This window comes from Esox lucius, chromosome 10 (assembly GCF_011004845.1).
Source record: "Esox lucius isolate fEsoLuc1 chromosome 10, fEsoLuc1.pri, whole genome shotgun sequence".
Taxonomy (NCBI): domain Eukaryota; kingdom Metazoa; phylum Chordata; class Actinopteri; order Esociformes; family Esocidae; genus Esox; species Esox lucius.
In genome coordinates, this window is record NC_047578.1 from 5,995,447 (window position 1) to 5,997,740 (window position 2,294).

Consider the following 2,294-nt stretch of genomic DNA (forward strand, 5'->3'; position numbering starts at 1 on the left):
TCAAAGGACATAGGATGCATTTGAGCTCAATTTCCTGAGATGTTGGCTAAGGTCTGAATACCTATGTACATGGAAAAGTCATATTTGTCATATTCAATTATTATGCACAAACTTCTAAAAATGTTATGGGAATTTGTGCACAGATTGATAGCACACTTTACCTTTATCAGTTAAAGTCAATAATACAATGAAATGTAGAGAAATTGAAGAAGCCCAAATACTTTCTAAAGGCACTATATAAGTTTGTGTGTAAGTTGTATTGCTGTTTTTCAATGTATTCATCATGTGGGTGTATAGTGAAGGCCTAATGTCATTCTGTGTCATCTCTCACAATTTCGGGAAAATAGTTCATTTGGACTGGACAAACAGAAAAATCCAGAAGAATACATTTTCTATAGCGATGTATCTTTTCAATTCACCTAAAATAAGTCTCACTGCTAAGCTATATCTGCCATGCATCACATTCTCACGTCAGTATATGACATTTGGCAAGATAAACCTCCATTGGTGAAGGGAAAGCACACATCTATAAGCGAACGAATGATTAGCATAGCCTCTGTACAGGAATGGTCACGAGCAATTCAAAGGAAGATCAGCATTGACCGCAAAGGGGTGGTTAGAGTTAGCTATTTCCTGTCAGGTATAGGATAGCTATTTTGGTTAGGGTTAGTTAAAATTTCTGAATGGTATTTGAAAAGGAACCAATGGGTTCTGCATGCACAATATAATGAACATAATGTATGGTCCTTTTATAAAAAAAGAAAAAAAAACACAAAAAACGTTGTTTACGTGGATTCAATTTCACGGTTTTTAGAGACAAAGTCAGCAGATTAGCCACCATTCCTGTAAATAAAACCCTTGCGAGCTCTTTTTATTGTCAGTTGTGAGTGTTGTTCATAATGTATGTCTTATTTCCATTTTGTATGTGTATATTTATTGCGGTGATACAGGGCTCAGCTCAGCTGTCAAAGAGACCTTGGGGTCCCTTGCTTCCTCTGTATAAATTAAAGTAAATAACAGCCAGCAGGGGGCGACAGGTAGCATAGAGATTAGAGTTTCTGACCAGTAACCAAAAGGTTACTTGATTGAGTCCCTGAGCATGAAAAAAAACCAGCTCCCAGATCACTGCTGAAATGGAGAATGTAAAATATGAAAATTGTTAATATCCATATATCCTTTTTTAGGAGTTGCTTATCTCTGTAATGATTTTTTTAACATTGAGATTTTGCACCTATTTAATGCTTACAACATGCCAATGTTGTCTGTTAATACTTGGGACAGATAAATGGCCATTTTATTTCATAAAAAAAGTCTTAGAAAGCAGACCGGTCCTAGTAACGACATTAAGATGGTGGAATTGTTTTGGACGAATGTGTGACGTTAATCTCCATTTTTAAGTAATTTGTTTGACAATCACATTAAAACCCCATGATTGGGCGTGTTCACGCCATATTAATAAATACTTAATTTAGGACACGTCTTGACTAATAACAGCCATTAAAGAAATTCACACGAACTCCAAGGACAGTGGCCTCCTATGAAAGTCTTGTCCGACTGATTCATTCTGTCCCCGCCTTAACTGCTACACTCCTGTCCCGTAAGTGCCCGACAGGGAAACAGTTTGAGGATTGCTATTAGGCTAAGCGATGGAACAAACCATGTCAGTCAGTCAGTCAGTCAGGTAAATCAGTCCGGCCGGGGAAAGTGGTCTTAATAGCAGGGTGGCTTCGATCGGGACCTGTGATTACGGTGTACGACAATACACCTGTGTAAGCAGCAACACGGCCCTTCGCCTGCCACAGGCTTCTAATGGCACAGTGGATAATGCCAGCCTTCACATGCAGCAGAGTGCCGCAACTACGGGTTACGGTTGCCCGCCCCGGCCCGTAATAAGCGGACTTGGCTGGCCCAGACAAAAAGGTGCAATCTTGTATTGCCGTGGCAACACCCATCACTTCACCACAGGGACATATCTATTGCCTATTTTTACACTGTTTGTTTTTATTGAGCCCCATGTGAGAGTAGACCCGCGTCCAAACCCCACAGCCCAGCCGCTATGGATCTGATTCCCGACTAAGCGTAACCATGTGGTAGAGCGCTGTAAATATTTGGTTTTAACGCCATGAAGTGAGCGTAACAGCATCGCGGATAAGACAAAAGTGGAAATACTGCATATACATCCTTTACTCCATTTTGCTTACAATGAACCTCACTCCAATTAAAGTCCTTAGAGAAAGGTCAACAATGTTAACAACTGGGAAAAAACATTTGGTTGACTTTAATGAAATTGTTTG